At 41.2% G+C, this 19,711-nt stretch overlaps 1 protein-coding gene across 2 annotated transcripts in view; it reads left to right on the top strand.

Moving 5' to 3' along the window:
- The window catches only part of LOC114647822 (uncharacterized), a 1,111,123-nt gene that overhangs the window by 397,920 nt on the left and 693,492 nt on the right, over window positions 1–19,711 (top strand). The window lies entirely within an intron of this gene.

Below are 19,711 nucleotides of genomic sequence, written 5' to 3'. Positions count from 1 at the left end.
TTTAGTATTAAGCAGTGTTTAAATTATTTTATACAACCCCATCAATGTATAATATGCCAATAACAATAGGATTTTTTTTCATGGGAACGGATTAATCATTTTCCCTTTATTTCTTATGGGAAAAATTCATTTGGTATACGTCCTGTTTGGTATAAGTCAAAGGATCTGGAATGGATGAAGGATGTATACCAAGGTACCACTGTATATATATATATATGTATATATATATATATATATATATATATATATATATATATATATATATATATATATATATATATATATATATATATATATATATATATATATCCATGCATTTTCCAACCCGCTGAATCCGAACACAGGGCCACGGGGGTCCGCTGGAGCCAATCCCAGCCAACACAGGGCACAAGGCAGGAACCAATCCCGGGCAGGGTGCCAACCCACCGCAGGACACACACAAACACACCAAGCACACACCAAGCACACACTAGGGCCAATTTAGAATCACCAATCCACCTAACCTGCATGTCTTTGGACTGTGGGAGGAAACCGGAGTGCCCGGAGGAAACCCACGCAGACACGGGGAGAACATGCAAACTCCACGCAGGGAGGACCCGGGAAGCGAACCTGGGTCCCCAGGTCTCCCAACTGCGAGGCAGCAGCGCTACCCGCCGTGCCACCGTGCCGCCCTATATATATATATATATATATACAGTACTGTGCAAAAGTCTTAGGCAGGTGTGAAAAAATGCTGTAAACAAAGAATGCTTTCAGAAATATAAACAATGATTGTTTATTGTTATCAATTTACAAAATGCAAAGTGAGTGAACAAAACAAAAAATCTAAATCAAATCAATATATGGTGTTCCTACCTTTTGCCTTCAAACCAGCATCAATTCTTATACAGTAGGTCCACTTGCACAAAGTCAGGGATTTTGTAGGATTCTAGTCAGGTATGTGATCAACCAATTCTACCAAACAGGTGCTAATGATCATCAATGTCACACGTAGGTTGAAACACAGTCATTAACTGAAACAGAAACAGCGGTGTAGGAGGCTTAAAACTGGGTGAGGAACAGCCAAACTCTGCTACCAAGGTGAGGTTGTGGAAGACAGTTTCATGTCATGGCAAGATTGAGCACAGCAACAAGACACAAGGTAGTTCTACTGCATCAGCAAGGTCTCCCAGACAAAGATTTCAAAGCAGACTGGGGTTTCAAGATGTGCTGTTCAAGCTCTTTTGAAGAAGCACAAAGAAATTGGCAACACTGAGGATTGTAGACGCAGTGGTCGGCCAAGGAAACTTAGTGCAGCAGATGAAAGACACATCAAGCTTATTACCCTTCGAAATCGGAAGATGTCCAGCAGTGCCATCAGCTCAGAACTGGCAGAAACCAGTGGGACCCAGGTACACCCATCTACTGTCCAGAGAAGTCTGGCCAGAAGTGGTCTTCATGGATGAGTTGCAGCCAAAAAGCCATACCTCCGACTTGGAAACAAGGCCAAGCAACTCAATTATGCACAAAAACATAGGAACTGGGGTGCAGAAAAATGGCAGCAGGTGCTCTGGACTGATGAGTCAAAATTTGAAATATTTGGCTGTAGCAGAAGGCAGTTTGTTTGTCGAAGGGCTGGAGAGCGGTAAAATAGTGAGTGTCTGCAGGCAATAGTGAAGCATGGTGGAGGTTCCTTGAACGTTTGGGGCTGCATTTCTGTAAATGGAGTTGGAGATTTGGTCAGGATTAATGGTGTTCTCAATCCATCATGCAGTACCATCAGGGAGGCTGCTGGAAGAAGGTCATTGGACACCTGGAGTGCTTCCGGGTGTTCTATAAAAGGAGCCAGCCACCACTACTCGAGGGGCCAGAGTCGGGAGGAAGAAGGATAAAGTCTGTGAGGAAGAGTGGACGCGAAAAAGACTGGGCTTTACTGATGTATACAGTGTTGTTTGCTTTGGACATTGTGCTCTTGTGGGGAATAAAGGAAGCGCCCCCACGTGTAAATAAAGGAGTGCTGAGTGGGACTTTGTGTCACAGCCTGTCAGTGTTGGGGTTAGGGAGGCGGTACACGCCCAGGTGGTCCACAATATATATACAAGATATTTCATTTTTCATTCCACTTGAATAATTTGGACTATATTGTTAAGTCCACTACATAAAATCCAAAGGAAAATCCATTTTAATTCCAGATTGTAATGCGACAAAACAGGACAAACACTGAGGGGGATGAGTACTTTCTCAAGGCCATGAATCAGCCATTTGGATTGAACAATCAGCCTTGTGTTACACAGACATGTTAACCACTAGGCCACAGTGTCCGCCAAATTTTATTAAGGCGGTAGTTAGAGTGAAGTCATAAGTGTAGTTCTGACCACCACAGAGTATCTTTATAGAGATAAACTGAAGATAAATAAATCTGTTTTTCTGTTTCTAAAATAGCTTGATGAATTTTAATAACATGGTGGTACCAGTAGTACCCAGCCAGACAATAATGCTGTTTATTCTTAGCTGGTGACATCCCTACTGGTCATTTGGCCAGTGCTTTAGCTTAAAGTCTTCCTTGATAATAACATCTAACAATGTGTTCTTTTTTTACTTTATTTTTAATTAATATTTAGGAATAAAAGGTCATTCTAAGAAACTTTAGGAGATGTAACTTAGATATAAAAGTTGCTATACTGTATAATTACAGACAGTCGGATTTACTGTAAAAGGCATTGCAATATAAAAAATAGATAGTTGATATGAATGGCACTATTTAAAACATAGATAAAGAGACATGAAAGGCTCTAAAATAGATAGATATTAAAAGTGTTGTATGACGATAGATAGTCTGACCTCCAGGGGGTGTAGCAGCATCCCAAACTCTCAGCACAACTGACACTGGTTCAAACACAATCATTTTAATTCATTCCAGTACCTTTACAGGCCCTTCTATATTCATCACACACAGCACATCACAACAATATGAATAACAGTTTTCCTCCCTCTCAGTCCTACTCTTCTTCCAAGCAAGTGTTGTCCTCTGCCTCACTGAGGTGTAACTCCTTTTATCTAGGACCTAGGAGTGCTTCCAGTGTTAGGGCATGGTCCATGGGAAGCACTTTGGGGTCATGAGAAAATCCCACAAAGTGAGAATCAAACAGATCTCTGCAGCACCCACTGGGGCCAGCCTGGCGGACTACAGATTCATCATGTCCTGTGAGTGTCTGTATGGGTGCTATCAACCAGGGATGCTGATATCTCGCATCCCGAGGGAACAAGTAGTTCATATATTTTATCTCCTCCTGTCATTCCAGCATAATAGCCCCCCAGCCAAACAGGACTCTTTATATGAGCCCTTTAGGGATGTCAGCATCTCCAGTGCATTGATGGCACCTTCTGTCCATCTCTTGGTTGAGGTGGGGAATGTCCTGTCTTCATTCCTTCCCAGAATTGGTTTGGCTGCTCGGATGGGAAAGGAAACTTGAACCAACCCTGCTGGGTTGCTAGCCTAAGCTCGACATCGTTTATGATAGATAGATAGATAGATAGATAGATAGATAGATAGATAGATAGATAGATAGATAGATAGATAGATAGATAGATAGATAGATAGATAGATAGATAGATAGATAGATAGATAGATAGATAGATAGATAGATAGATTGTGTACATGTGCTTTCTCAGTTTTTTTATTTTTAATAAATTTGCAAAAACCCCAAGTAAACTTTTTTCACGTTGTCATTATGGGGTGTTGTGTGTAGAATTCTGAGGAAAAAAATGAATTTAATCCATTTTGGAATAAGGCTGTAACATAACAAAATGTGGAAAAAGTGATACGCTGTGAATACTTTCCGGATGCACTGTAGATAGATAGATGATGTGTAAGGCACTATATAATAGATAGATAGATAGATAGATAGATAGATAGATAGATAGATAGATAGATAGATAGATAGATACTTTATTAATCCCAAGAAGAAATTCACATACTCCAGCAGCAGCATATTGATACAAAAAAATAATATTAAATTAAAGAGTAATAAAAATGCAGGTAAAAACAGACAACAACTTTGAATAATGTTAACGAATTAAAGAGCCGCATAGTTTGGGGGAGGAACGATCTCCTCAGTCTGTCAGTGGAGCAGGATGGTGACAGCAGTCTGTCGCTGAAGCTGCTCCTCTGTCTGGAGATGATCCTGTTCAGTGGATGCAGTGGATTCTCCATTATTGACAGGAGTCTGCTCAGCGCCCGTCGCTCTGCCATGGATGTCAAACTGTCCAGCTCCGTGCCTACAATTGAGCCTGCCTTCCTCACCAGTTTGTCCAGGCGTGAGGCGTCCTTCTTCTTAATGCTGCCTATTATTATTGATTTTAACACCAATTCTGTGTTTTTCTGTTTTAAATCAAATATTGTTGTATCGTTTAATTGTTTTAATTAGAAAAGTCTATTATAATAATAAATAACTAAAAAGTTATTATTATTAATATAATGAGTGCTCTGGACACTGAGGAAGAACGCGTGTAACATGGTGCACGCGGGTGCTCTGGTTGTATGGTGACATCCTTCATGTGCGTAGGACATTTAATAGGCTCAGTTTAGGGTCACAGGGAGCCTGTCATCACCACAGCAGCACTGGGTGTAAGGCAAGAAACAAAAACATTTCTGGGAACTCAGGCCGGGGTTATAAAAAGCGGGTGCCTGTTATTTATTTCACAGCACATGACAGACTAAATTAATTTTCTTAATTGAGAAGCAGTTGACCACTACATTAAAATTTCAGATAAGCTTTAGTGAAGCTCATGTTCTAATGTACCTAATGCTAGAGTTAACATCTCAGGAAATAACAAAGCCTGGACATAAGAGAGCACTAAAAGCCGCATTACAAAATGAATACCATTGTTATCATCTTGATCAGGAATGGAGTAGTTCAAGAAAACTGATTTACTTTTATTACAAGTATGGGTTTCATATCTCTACTAGAAAAAAAAAACATAATGCAAAAGAAATGTAATGAATTAAATTTTATAATAAGTGACTCTATACCATATGTTGTTACTTTGGCTGTAAGTTATAAGTAATGAACCTAAGGTCATTTTATAAAGTAAAGCTTCCTAACACTAGACCCTTGTGAACATTTGCTTTCTCTATCTGGATATCATCCCTTGAACAACCAGTGCAAATAAACTGATGTACTTAAGCAACTAGCTAAATAAATAGAATTTTTTTTTTCTTTCATCCTCATATCATTTTAAACAGTTATTGACAGAACCAATCAAAATGCTAGACTAATTTAGATTGGGATGTGACTCAAAATTAAAATATAATAAACTTACTGTCACGCATGCATGTCTGAGGATGTCCTCACAGGCTCAATCGAGGACCAGTGGTCTTGCTGTTGCTTCTCCTTCCCTGCCTGCAGCACTGAGATACCGCCCAGTATGGACAGTTAGCCACGCCCCTTCCTGTCCATGTAATATAAGAAGCCCGGCTTCTCAGAAGGAGGCATCATTTGCAAGCACAGCAAACCACTAGATGGAGCTCCAGTGACTGACTCTGATTTCCACAGCAAACCACCAAATTATTTTTGTTGTTTAATTTGCCCAAGCAGGCTTTTTCTTGACACCAAAAGAGGTGTATTTTGTTGGGCTCTCTTTGATGAAATGGACGACCCGTTTGGTGCCCTAGCTATTCCTTCCCTTTTGTCATTCCTGCACCCAGCCACATTACTTTGAGTGTTTCACTGTTTATTGAACTGTTTCTATTACGCACAACTGTTCAATTAACTTACTGGAATAACTTAATACGCCAAGGCAAGTGGTTATTAAACTGTATTGTATTAGAAATTAATCAGAATTATTCCTGCTTTATAAAAAAAATTAATATGTTTGAAGGAAATACAGGCATGGTGGCGCAGTGGGTAGCGCTGCTGCCTCGCAGTTGGGAGATCTGGGGACCTGGGTTTGCTTCCCGGGTCCTCCCTGCGTGGAGTTTGCATGTTCTCCCCGTGTCTGCGTGGGTTTCCTCCGGGCGCTCCGGTTTCCTCCCACAGTCCAAAGACATGCTGGTTAGGTGGATTGGCGATTCTAAATTGGGCTTGGTGTGTGGGTGTGTTTGTGTGTGTCCTGCGGTGGGCTGGCACCCTGCCCAGGATTGGTTCCTGCCTTGTGCCCTGTGTTGGCTGGGATTGGCTCCGGCAGACCCCCGTGACCCTGTGTTCGGATTCAGCGGGTTGGAAAATGGATGGATGGATGAAGGAAATACATAAAATTACAATTAATTCACAGTTAATTTCTTTAAAAATCATGTGATTAATTGTGATTTAATATTTTTATTGAACAAGCAGCCATATTTATAAGTCACAGAATTTAATTTGTGAAATGTAGTACGCTCAAAGTTGTGACTAATCACATTTGCTGGCATTACATTGATGTTTCTAGTTATGTTGACAAATTAACACAATTAATTGAAACAAAGCCATTAAATAGAGATGTAATCAGCATCAGGAACTGCTGTCATCACTTATTTTATGCTACTTTTAAGAGCCATTTCCTAGCTACATAAGATTCATAAATGTTTTACTAAATGACAACGCATAATCTATGGGAGGTTCCTTTAACCTCCATAAGTAGAATTGAATTGGTATATTCTTGCCATTTCTAACAGCTCTGACTAAAAGTTATTCTCAGTTAGTGACCAGCCTTGCCATGTGTAAGGTGTAGAGGGCACATGGGTTTAAACCGTACCCGTGCCCACGGGCCTATGGACCTGTGTGTGAAGTAACTCGTGCTTATTTAAGCTCAAAAAACTTTTAAGTACAGAAATAACTAAAGTTTCTCAAGAAAAGCTAAGTTTAGAGAAGATACATTTTTGCTTTTTTTGCCTTTTATTCTACATGTGTAACTACTTTTTTCTTTATTCTTGTGTGGATTATTTGCTTTTAATTTTTATTTAAATATTTTTAAAACGAACTTTTGGACTGAGAGATTTCTTTCAGCACACGTTTTACCCGTGCTTGATCTCGCCTTATACTTCAGCGGCTACACTACTTTTACTTGTTTAATACTCGTAATATGGCATTCCCCCTTTTCGCTATGCACAGTTGCTTTAAGATGCTTTAACTTAAACTAAACAAACTGTATGTACACTACTATGTGTTTTACTTAAAGTGTGATATTTTGCATAAAGGATCACCACTTGTTGCATTGTGGTCCAAGGTATCTCCAAAGCTTTGTTCAATTGGAAAGAAAAGTTAAATCTGTTAAGCAAATTGATTTCTTTCTGAGGGTGGCATGGTGGTGCTGCTGCCTATCAGTAAGGGTTCACATTCTGGGTCATCTTTGTGTGGAGCCTTCATGTTCCCCCTGTGTCTGTGTGGGTTTCCTCCGGGTGCTCCAGTTTCCTCCCACAGTCCACAGACATGCAGGTTAGATGCATTGGCGATTCTAAATTGTCCCTATTGTGTGCTTGGTGTGTGGGTGTGTGTGTGTGCCCTGCGGTGGGCTGGCATCCTGCCCTGTGTTGGCTGGGATTGGCTCCAACAGACCCCCATGACCCTGTAGTTAGGATACAGCGGGTTGGTTAATGACTGACTGACTGACTGACTAACCTAAAAGGTATCTTAGACATTAAAACAAGTCTGAAAACTAACTGAAAAAAGACAGATCAGGAAGGAGTGGGTATCGGAGTAAGCAAGGCACTCACTTGTTATTGTACGAGTGGGGAGGAGAGGGACCCCAGTAGCCCTTTTCTCCACAGCCATACCAACATAACCCTAAAACTAACCCTAACATTTTTGAGTCTAAAGCCTTATAACATGCATAAACTGAATTTAAATTAGCTGTGTAGTAGTGACATACACTCTTAAAGATAAAGGTCAGTCAATCATTTTCTAACACACTTAGTCCTGAACAGGGTCATGGGAGGTGCTGGAGCCTATCCCAGCTAGCTTAGGGTGCAAGGCAGGAACAGACCCTGGACAGGGCACCAGTGCATCACAGGTAGAACAAACAGACACCCACGTGCACACACACACACACACCAAATACACACCAGAACCAATTTAACATTGCCAATCCATCTAACCTGCACGTCTTTGGACTGAAAGAGGAAACCGGAGCACCTGGAGGGAATCCCACACAGACACAGAGAGAACATGCAGACTCCACGCAAACCCCAGTCTCAATGCTGCAAGGCAGCAGCACTAGCCCTGCGCCACTGTGCCACTCTAAAAGTAAAGGTGCCAAAGTAATTCTTCATAGCGATACCACAGGGATTCCACATCCAAATGAAGGCTCCAGAAAGAACCTTTTATGTAGATCTGTAACACTTTCCAAAAATAGCCATGGATAGAGGACAAGAGATTTGTATAATCCCAAAATGTTCCTGCAACACTGTCTGAGTTTAGATTTTCTTAATCTGTGGTGTCTTGCTAGGTCGCCTACTAAACATTTCTGTTTTGTCCACTGTCACAAGAACGATTAAACAAATCTGTTGTCCACTATCCATGGCTATTTTTGGAAAAGGTTTGGGGAAGCCACCCGTATAATATTTCCTGGCTGCAAAAGGTTGAATTTGAAACAGGTTGTCTACAAGAATGAGTCCAAAACGGAACTCTGACTCTGAGGAGGAAAGATGGCGGTTTTAAAGTTTGGTGAAGGAAGTGACGTCATTGATGTCAGAACTGGAATGGACCAGAAGTGACTTCTTCAGAGGCGCCGGAACTCGGTGGGATTTCCCGAGAATGGTCTGCAAGTAACTGAGAGAGAGAGAGAGTGCACCTCGCCACCCCTTGGTCTGGTGTAGAATTACAATTATTTAAGCCCTTTAGCTGCCTCCTGCTCGCACATGTGTGACACCATATATAAAGAATCTTTTCAAAGCCCAAAGAACCCACTTCAGATGCTAAGAACCCTTCCCAGAATGCAGTGGTTCTTTGCCAAGCAATAGTGCTACCAAGGACCACACAAGCCAGTAAAGTGCTATTGCATTCTTATTTTTAAGAGTGTACCTTAAAAATCATTTTCTGAGTGTATGTCTTGTTCAATTTCGGCAGCGGCACGTCCAGGTCGGACTAATTAGGAGCCGCTATTTAGCCTATCAGTGTGGTTCTGTTAGACTCAGAAACCATGGAAAGCACAGGCAACTCATACGAATTCCATACAGTGGGCAAAGAAACACAGTCTTAAAAAATAATGGCCTGCCAAAGAAATAAAGTCTTCCGTGCTTTTCCATATGACATGCTCTGTGCCCCAGTAAATACAAATTGTCATCAATCTACCAACAATCCAATTGTCCATCCCTCTCTCAGAATATGGAACCAATGCAAGATGCAGCTCAAGGCCAGGGAAGCTTTTATCTTTTGCTCCTCTACATGATAATCACCTTTTTCAGCCCTCTGAAACCTGCAAGTGTTTAATCTTGGGATCAAAACACTTAGAAAACTGCATACATATAATGTTTTTGAATCTTTATGAACAGTTACACTTCAAATTTAACTTCCCACTATTTTCAAATTAGAATTTTTTATAAAAGAAACTAACCCAGTTTTCCAAAACTTCCACTCATTTCTATTCCAAAGACTCTCTATGGTCATTAAAGATCGCTGGGCATCCTTCGTAAACAGCAGCGTTTGTCCCGATGGCCAGGCTACATTACTCTCCATGGCCTAGTCATTCACGGACACACATTTACAAGATGATTGGGATTAACAAAGGGTTAATTGCATAGAAATATGAGAACGTCTGGTTTTATAACTCTGATTTTCTGTTTTTTGGCATACATATTTTCCTGTTGTGACAGTTTAAGGTCTCCGTGACCCCTTGAACCCTCAGACCAGACATCAGACACCAGATAAAAGTCCATCCATCAATCCATTTTCCAACCCGCTGAATCCGAACACAGGGTCACGGGGGGTCTGCTGGAGCCAATCCCAGCCAACACAGGGCACAAGGCAGGAACCAATCCTGGACAGGGTGCCAACCCACCGCAGGACACACACAAACACACCCACACACCAAGCACACACTAGGACCAATTTAGAATCACCAATCCACCTAACCTGCATGTCTTTGGACTGTGGGAGGAAACCAGAGCTCCCGGAGGAAACCCACACAGACACGGGGATAACATGCAAACTCCACGCAGGGAGGACCCGGGAAGCGAACCCAGGTCCCCAGGTCTCCCAACTGTGAGGCAGTAGCACTACCCACTGCACCACTGTGCCACCCTTAAAAGTCCAATAATTAAATTTATTATAATAATAATGTGCACAAAGCACCTACACTCCACAATACTCATAAACAATAACTAATCAATAAACAATCACAATCCTCCACTCCTAGACACGTTGCCACCCTTCCACCCAGCTCAGCTCAACATCTGGGATTTCCCTTCATCCTTTTATATTCCCTGACCCGGAGGTGTTCCAGTCCAACAATCCACAAGTCCTTATGACTTCCGGGTCAGGGTAAAAGTCCTTTTCCTCAACCCGGAAGCACGTTGTTTCTTCTTGTCATGTGATCACGACGCACTTCCAGGTTATAGGGCACGTAAGAGTCCTTGAGCCTCCCTGCAGCATCATCTGGTGGGCCCCACGGTGTCCAGCAGGGTTGGGAATAAAAACTCCATTGTCCATAATTCCCTGCTGGTCTTCGGGGCACTTCCATGCTACAGCGAGGGCTCCATCTAGCGGCCTGGGGGTATTGGCCAGGGTAAATGGCTGGCCATCCCTCACACTGTTTTTTGTTGTACTTGGATGGACAACAGATTGGGACAACATAACTGCTAAGCTTATCAAATAACTATGATTAACTCTTATGAGCCACTAAGGGCCGTACCGCTACCCTAACCCAGACACAGACAGGCAGGAGACAAGTTATGCCACACTCCACACATTTATTTACAGTTTACTATGCCAGTAACCACAACACAACACACCAACACCATTCAGTCCATTCTTTCTTCACTCTTCTTCTTCTTCTCTTTCTGCCGCCTTTACTCCTCCACACACAAGCTTCAACTCCTTCCTCCTAACTCCGGCTCATCTACTGGGGTGAGGTGGCCTCCTTAATAATGCCCTGGATGCGCTCCAGATGCTTCCTGATAGTCTTCTGACGGCACTTCCTGGTGAGCACCTGGAAGCGCTCCGGGTGTTCCTGGAATTACTTTCCGGTTGTGGAGAAAGTGCTGTATTCCAGGGCTCCTTAATCCTCTGGGTGCCCCCCTGGCAGTGGCCATGGGCCCTAACAGGGGTTGAGATTCCCAGCTCTGTTCCAGTGGCCCCCATGCAGACCAGGGCGGCCGCCCTCTCGTGGCCCAGGGGAGGTATTGTCCTTCTCGTGGTCCTTCCGGGTGTCCCGACTGGGTAGGGTCCTCAGCTGTCTGTGACACTATCTTTTTTAAAATGTCTTTGCTTTAAACAGAAAATGATCTCTTTGTCCTCACATCTGATCCTGCCACCCTGTTAAATCTTCTCCATCCTTCTAATTCCTGGACCCATTTAATCCAGATAAGAGTTATAGCTGTTGTGGACTGGGAGTCCTAAAGCCCGGCCAGTACTTGGATGGGTGACCATCTAGGAAAAGCTTGGGTTGCTACTGATAGACGTGCTGGTGAGGCCAGCAGGGGGTGCTTACCCCGTGGTCTGAATGTGGATCCCGATACCTCATTGCAGTGACGGGGGACACTGTGCTGTAAAAATGGTGCCGTCCTTCAGATGAGACATAAAACTGTGGTCCTGAGTGGCCATTAAAGATCCCTGGGCATCCTTTGTAAAGAGCAGGGTGTATCCCAATGTCTGGCCTAAATTACACCACCACAGCCTGGTCATTCTGGCCCCCTAATCACCCCCCGTCTCTTATTGGCTATCTCTCTCACCACTTCACCACCTAACGGCTAATGTGTGGTGAGCGTCCTGGTGCAATAGTGTCTGTCGTCACATCATCCAGGTGGATGCTGCACATTAGTGGTGGTTGAAGTGGTTCCCGGCCTGAGAACAGCAATGCAACTTAATAAATCCACAGAACACAAAAGGTTACTTAAACATTGTAGAGACTCACTGATTACCAGAGAAAGTAATCACATTCTATTTTTGTTGATGGCATTATTTCATGTAATCTTAACATAATCGATATTGCTGTATTAGAATCAAAGAAAAAGATGTGTTTCTGATGTAGGGTGTACAATGAGGCACATTACCTGCATTGTGAGGGAGCATCACAGTTACGGCACATCAGCCATGTGGTGCAGTTCCCCGAGGGTGATTGAGCTCGCAGGATCCTCATTGTTGGGGACTTGAGTGGCTGGACCAGGCCAAGGGGTCACCCACCTAGCACTTCGCTGCGGCAGATTGAAGACCATTCCCGGAGGGTGGGACTGGACTGCGTGTCTGCCTGGGGGGTTGCCAACCGGGATCCTCAGCATGCTCCCCAACTTGGTGTGCAATGTGTAGCAAAACAGAATCTTAAATCGGCTTCCATAACCCCACAAAACCCATGGCATTTGGGGAAAAAAAAGTCAATTGACTGAAAGTCTTTAACTTTCTTTCTGAGTTTACAGAGGTGGAATGTGTGGTCAACAAAAGGGGCGGGGTTTATGCAAAATATCAGACTTTATGCAAATCGGGGACAGTCATGTACAGCACATGAAACGCGATTATTTTAACTTGAATCAACTTCATTTAACTGTGCAATAGGAAAATGGGAATTTCACATTTTGAGGAATAGAAAAGTATTACATTTTCAGTAAGATTAACAAAAAATAAGTGAGTAAGGATGGCAATCCCTGTAATAGATTAAGCATTCTGTTTAAAGAAAATATTTTGAATGCTTTGTTTAAACACAACGCAATTGTGTCAGTGTGACGTCTAACAAATTAAGTCAATGTAACTAGAAAAAGTTAAGTGCATAGAAACAAATATAACTGTTTTAAATTAATCTACACTGAAAAAAAAATGTGATGATTCACACTTAATATTTTCAATCTGAACCAATATAATTCTTTTTAGCTTATTGATCCCACAATTTTTAAGTTGAGGCAAATCATTTAGAGTGATTGGGTGCAATTCACTTGTTTAATACTAAATCTATTTTTAAAGTTGTTCTTCTTTTTTGGCAGTTGGAAAGCCATCACGCTGGAAAGTTCGACCGGAAGAAAATACAAACGGCCCCTCAAACACAGCACATGAACAAACTAAAATATTAAGTTAACTGAAATAGGATTTCTATGTTTATTCCCTCCACCATAACTTACTTTGGTACAAACAAATGTTTTTACTTTGATTGAGATCTGAAACCAAATATTTCAAGCTACAACACTTAATGACTAATCTTAAGTTGCTTGAAAGAGAAAATTTACGTTAAATGAACAACATCAATGTTATACTTTTTTCAGTGTACATACATTAAAACATAAATTAACATAATTGCGTTGTCACAAGGAAAGTCCAAACACAGAATCAAAATTCAATACGATATTGATGAAAATTGAATTCAAAGACATGCAGGTTAGGTGGATTGGTGATTCTAAATTGGCCCTAGTGTGTGCTTGGTGTGTGGGTGTGTATGTGTGTGTCCTGCGGTGGGTTGGCACCCTGCCCAGGATTGGTTCCCTGCCTGGTGCCCTGTGTTGGCTGGGATTGGCTCCAGCAGACCCTCGTGACCCTGTGTTCGGATTCAGCGGGTTGGAAAATGGATTGATGGATGGATGAATTCAAAAAATTGTTTTTACTGAAGTTTTACAGTAAAGGTGTAAATTTAAAAAGTATTTGTGTGTTCATTTCAAAGCCAAACAGAACGAAATCGTATTTCGCAATGAATAACTCTAATCAAATTCAAATTTCAAATTATTACGTTTTACTCTTTTTTACTATGGTTAATTACTCATTGTAATGTAAAATAGTTCTATTATATGTAACAATTCCCATGAAAATAAAAATCTGTTTAAATTGTACATTCGCATCCCCGTTACACAAGCTACAGAATTGCAAAGAGGCTAGCATGTAGCGCCGGCGCGGGCATTGGCAAGTGAAGTGAGCAGGGGGCAAGGCCCTCTAGTAGTAATAAAAGGTACAACTGAAAAAAAATATACAATACAAGCCCTTCTTTGACCCTACACTGAATATGAAACAAAACGACACACAAGGAACACAAAACATCTATGCAAGTTGAAAATTTAAACAGAGGATGAGTAATGGTAGTGACCCTGGATCAGCTGTAAAAGTGTCCTACGGCGATTATACACAGACAACAATGATGGCTTGCTCCTCTCCCAAATAACAAAAAACAGTCTCACTGTTCTTGATCCTTGGTGTCTCAGCGTGATCCGGAACCCCGGGGTTTTTTCCATTATATTGGTAAAATTGTCCAGTCTGGTGTTGAAAGTGGCAAGCAGGAGAATGTGTCGGCGATTCGATTCATTGTTCTTTTCTTGGCTTTGCAATGAGTTGTCAGTGTGGAAACAAAACAGGTCTCCTCTCTCCTTCCCGCCTTATGTTTTAAATAGTACCAACCCAAATGCAAATGATGAGATTGACAGGACGAACTACCACGAGGGGCCACGGTTCCACGGCATTATCCTTCCCCCATTATTTCCAGGGGACAATATTTATACAGACACACAAAGACCATGTAAACAGGACAATGCTACGAAAGACGCGACTCACAACAACACATTTAAGACGACGTTAATCATGTAGCACCGCTACAACGTTAAGACAGCCCTGTCTACTAAATGGACATGGTTTGTTTCATTAACAATCATCGGTCATTGCTAAATGTCAGTAAATTCAGACTATCTCAATCATCGCTTAAGTTTATTGGAAGGAAAAACCAGGTGTAAGTTTCAGATATGAAAACACACAACCTGACCAATCTCAGTCAGGGTCACACAGCATGCTTTGTGTCAGGTGGCTGTAGCTTTGGTTGTTGCCATCTTTGTTTCCTTAAAGCAGATGTGACACTTGGGAGTGAAGGGGCCGTCTGTAGGTGACAAAGTCTGACTGAGTGGTCTTCTTTTTGGCAGTTGTTTCTCTCCCCTCCTCCTAGTCTTGGAAGTTTTGATTTCTCTCTGGTGGTGCCTTTAAAAATTCTATGAAATTATAGGGTCTTGCTGACTGCCCCTTTTCACAATAAGATACTAGCTTAAATAATATACTGTATTGCTTCAGTCACAAATCTGGGACAACTATTAAGTTTCCGTGGTCTGGCTGATTGTTGATTATGATACGTACTTTTGTCTAGACATGAAACCTGTTCATCTGAAAATCCCAAGCGTTCATTTCACGTATTCTTACAAGCATGTGCACACACTGGTCACTTTTGTTAAGTTTAAGTGTATTGTACTGGCACTGACAGGTTACATCAGCCAGGGATGAGTCACCCAAGTATGAGCTGGCATCACATCACCAGCAACAGGGGCACCTATATGAATGACAAGTCTGCAAAATTGCATGCTAGTGCAGCAAAAAGTGAGCAGTCCTTTTAAGAATAGTGAGCCACCTCAAAGAGCCATGCATAGAGCAGAGAGTCCATCCATTACAGCACTACAATATACATTCAAATAGACAGTGACACTCTATCTATCTATCTATCTATCTATCTATCTATCTATCTATCTATCTATCTATCTATCTATCTATCTATCTATCTATCTATCTATCTATCTATCTATCTATCTATCTATCTATCTATCTATCTATCTATCTATCTATCTATCTTTAACAATTTATACTTATTATCCCAGAATTTCTGCCGATGTCTGTTTGGCATACACCCCAGAATTTTATCTACTTCCAAAATTTGACCCTCTTGGAAAATGACCTCATGAATATTAGTGAGCTAATCAGGTCATTTGTACCTACTTGCTGATTCAGATACAGAAAGTTCTGATTACAGAATGTTAGCTGTAAGATGCTATTTCAGATAGTGAGCATTTTGATTACAGAATGTCAGCTCTAAGACATAATCATGGTCACATCGTTTAAGAGCCACTATCTAAATAAGTCCAAAATAAAAACACACTAAAATAAAACACACAAATTAAATCTTGCACACTGAAAAAGCAGAATTTTCCAACACCATTTCATTGACAAAGCACCATTGCATTCTGGGAAGAGTTCTTTGCATGTGAAGTTGGTTCTCTGTGCTTTGAAAAGCTTCTTTAATATGTAGATAAACAAACTAAAATCTTTAATGTCTAGTAGGCAACCTAGAAGGAAACTAACAGATTAGGAAAACCTGGACTTAAACTGCATTATTATATGCAGGAAGTGAGTGAGGTTGGGAGCATGAGCTGACAGCGTGTGGCCACACCCACCACACACAGAAACACCTGGATTGGGGTCCGAATGCAGCGGAAGATACCTAAGGGTCCTTTAAAATTTATGATAAATTGGTATTTCACAAATCTGTTACAGAGATGTGCAGTCAGGGCAGGCAGGGAAGGGTCATCATGAAAGTAAAAAAACTAATAATTATAATATAAAATAAATGTGTCCACTGGTTTGTGCTATAAATTTGTTTTCTGTATGATTCCAGTAATTTTGATCATTTTTATAGTCAAAATCGCAAATTTGTGTATTTCCCATTCAAATAATGGGGAGAAACGCAAGGTGCGGCTGCGATGAGCCTCACCTCCCCTTGGACTGTGCTCTCCCTTACACACTGGGCTGATGCCTGCAATTGGCACGTGCGTGTTGCTGTCTCTCTGTATGTCGCCAATATGATGTTTGCAGACGCGTTTATTTTACACCTGACTTTCCACAGTCTGGCTAATATCTTTAATGAATGTGTGTGACATTTGTAGTCTTGCTGATTGGACATTAAACCACAGTGAAAAGGCACAGGTAAGGCAGACAGTACCGTGCTGCCCTGAAGGGGACGCATGTGAGCCTAACCGGTGCTTGTTGCTGCTGTTGTTCTACGCAGAGGCGCCAAGCAGTTAGCAATATCAGAAAGTCAAGTGCAATGCAAGAGTCCGTTTATTTTTATTTTTCGTTCGGACTGACTGCCAAAATGGAGGATTAAGACTTTTAAAACTAAAGGAAAATAAGGAGGACTTTATAAGATAGTGACGGAGATTTTTGTGCAGAAGGGTATAGGCGCATGGACTTCATTTAAAAATAAAGGTAAGACCTTAAATGGTTTTCAATTTTATAAAAACAAATGGGATCAGACTAAGAAAAAAAAAAACAATCCAATATTTAAAAACTAAATTTTGACCTTAAATAAAATGTTCTTTTGTTTTTCTTGTTATCCTTTTTGTTGAACAGTCTGTATTAAAATTGATTTAAACATCTGAATTAAAAACTTTTAAAAACAACTGAATATTTCAATTAAGGACAAAATTGAAATCCGTTTTTTTTTTTTTTTTTTTTTGGGTACACCACTCTGTACTTTCATTTCTATTGAATGAGTTTGAATTGTGGAATTGTAACGGTAAATTTAGAACACATTGAGGGTGACAAGCAAATGCGCTCTCTCCGCTCTCTCTCTGTAGCCGCTATAAATGTGACGTTCTCTCTTAGCCAAATATGCGCCTGTAAATAATGCTGATGAGATCTGAAGCATAACCAGTAGTCAATGGGCACGCTGCCAACTGAATAGTGAATAAGCTACTCTTTGGGGTTCATATATTTGTAAATCTCACACTGAAGGAGTCAGAGCCTCACCAGCCATGAACCTCCCCGCACGTCACTGATCTGTTATCATCTATTCACGGAGATTAACTGCATGGATCCCGTTACGGATTTAATTAAATAAAGATTCTTTCTGGATCCCTCATGTTCCCTTTTGGCATCACTATGTGTGTGTGGATGTGTGTGTGTACCGCTCCAGCAGCTTTTTTTGTAAGAGTGCTGTAATTCAGTTATATGCCAACTGCACTACCAGGACAATGGCGCACACTTGAGAACGTTATGGGCACTCACCTGTGACTGTAGCTCTGTACTTCTGTAAGGTGTTTTATGTTTAGGGTTCACTTCTAAACCCTTTGGAATTGGTATTTGTTCATCGTTGTGTTCCTTCCAACTCCAGCAAATAAAAATTATAGACACAGAGAATAACTCCTCATGCTCTTTTACTCAATTACAGACTTAAGATACAAATGCGGTCTTTTTCCTATAAATGCAAAAAATATTGTTTATCTAAATTGCGGTATTGCCATTGGTTCTTCACAAGGGTAAAATACAGTGGTGTGAAAAACTATTTGCCCCCTTCCTGATTTCTTATTCTTTTGCATGTTTGTCACACAAAATGTTTCTGATCATCAAACACATTTAACCATTAGTCAAATATAACACAAGTAAACACAAAATGCAGTTTGTAAATGGTGGTTTTTATTATTTAAGGAGAAAAAAAAATCCAAACCTACATGGCCCTGTGTGAAAAAGTAATTGCCCCCTGAACCTAATAACTGGTTGGGCCACCCTTAGCAGCAATAACTGCAATCAAGCGTTTGCGATAACTTGCAATGAGTCTGTTACAGCGCTCTGGAGGAATTTTGGCCCACTCATCTTTGCAAAATTGTTGTAATTCAGCTTTATTTGAGGGTTTTCTAGCATGAACCGCCTTTTTAAGATCATGCCATAGCATCTCAATTGGATTCAGGTCAGGACTTTGACTAGGCCACTCCAAAGTCTTCATTTTGTTTTTCTTCAGCCATTCAGAGGTGGATTTGCTGGTGTGTTTTGGGTCATTGTCCTGTTGCAGCACCCAAGATCGCTTCAGCTTGAGTTGACGAACAGATGGCCGGACATTCTCCTTCAGGATTTTTTGGTAGACAGTAGAATTCATGGTTCCATCTATCACAGCAAGCCTTCCACGTCCTGAAGCAGCAAAACAACCCCAGACCATCACACTACCACCACCATATTTTACTGTTGGTATGATGTTCTTTTTCTGAAATGCTGTGTTCCTTTTACGCCAGATGTAACGGGACATTTGCCTTCCAAAAAGTTCAACTTTTGTCTCATCAGTCCACAAGGTATTTTCCCAAAAGTCTTGGCAATCATTGAGATGTTTCTTAGCAAAATTGAGACGAGCCCTAATGTTCTTTTTGCTTAACAGTGGTTTGCGTCTTGGACATATGCCATGCAGGCCGTTTTTGCCCAGTCTCTTTCTTATGGTGGAGTCGTGAACACTGACCTTAATTGAGGCAAGTGAGGCCTGCAGTTCTTTAGACGTTGTCCTGGGGTCTTTTGTGACCTCTCGGATGAGTCGTCTCTGCGCTCTTGGGGTAATTTTGGTCGGCCGGCCACTCCTGGGAAGGTTCACCACTGTTCCATGTTTTTGCCATTTGTGGATAATGGCTCTCACTGTGGTTCGCTGGAGTCCCAAAACTTTAGAAATGGCTTTATAACCTTTACCAGACTGATAGATCTCAATTACTTCTGTTCTCATTTGTTCCTGAATTTCTTTGGATCTTGGCATGATGTCTAGCTTTTGGGGTGCTTTTGGTCTACTTCTCTGTGTCAGGCAGCTCCTATTTAAGTGATTTCTTGATTGAAACAGGTGTGGCAGTAATCAGGCCTGGGGGTGGCTACGGAAATTGAACTCAGGTGTGATACACCACAGTTAGGTTATTTTTTAACAAGGGGGCAATTACTTTTTCACACAGGGCCATGTAGGTTTGGATTTTTTTTTTCCCTAAATAATAAAAACCATCATTTACAAACTGCATTTTGTGTTTACTTGTGTTATATTTGACTAATGGTTAAATGTGTTTGATGATCAGAAACATTTTGTGTGA

Source organism: Erpetoichthys calabaricus, chromosome 3 (genome assembly GCF_900747795.2).
Source record: "Erpetoichthys calabaricus chromosome 3, fErpCal1.3, whole genome shotgun sequence".
Classification (NCBI taxonomy): domain Eukaryota; kingdom Metazoa; phylum Chordata; class Cladistia; order Polypteriformes; family Polypteridae; genus Erpetoichthys; species Erpetoichthys calabaricus.
This window is presented reverse-complemented; position numbering and strand designations above follow the sequence as displayed.